Raw genomic sequence first — 265 nt, 5'->3', positions numbered from 1 at the left:
GTGCCCCACTGAAATGAAGGTGCTCCAAGTGTTCAGTGTGCAGTGAGACAGACGCAGACAGAAAGAGAGAGAGACAAACAGACACACAAAGACAGGTCTCCTGTTCACTTACAGACCTGATAATGCAAAACACTGCACTATTTACAACTACTGGTGAAATCGTACGTTGAGATATCGGCATTTACAATTACGTCGTCGAAATTGATAATAGCTAGCACATACTAACTCTTGGTGAGATTGACTAGAATTCTGCTCATGGGAGTAC

Source organism: Cebidichthys violaceus, unplaced genomic scaffold (assembly GCF_023349555.1).
Source record: "Cebidichthys violaceus isolate CVI_PGR_0920_01 unplaced genomic scaffold, fCebVio1.0.p SCAF_8, whole genome shotgun sequence".
Taxonomy (NCBI): Eukaryota; Metazoa; Chordata; class Actinopteri; order Perciformes; family Stichaeidae; genus Cebidichthys; species Cebidichthys violaceus.
The sequence above is the reverse complement of the archived record's forward strand: the minus strand, read 5'-3'. Positions refer to the sequence as shown.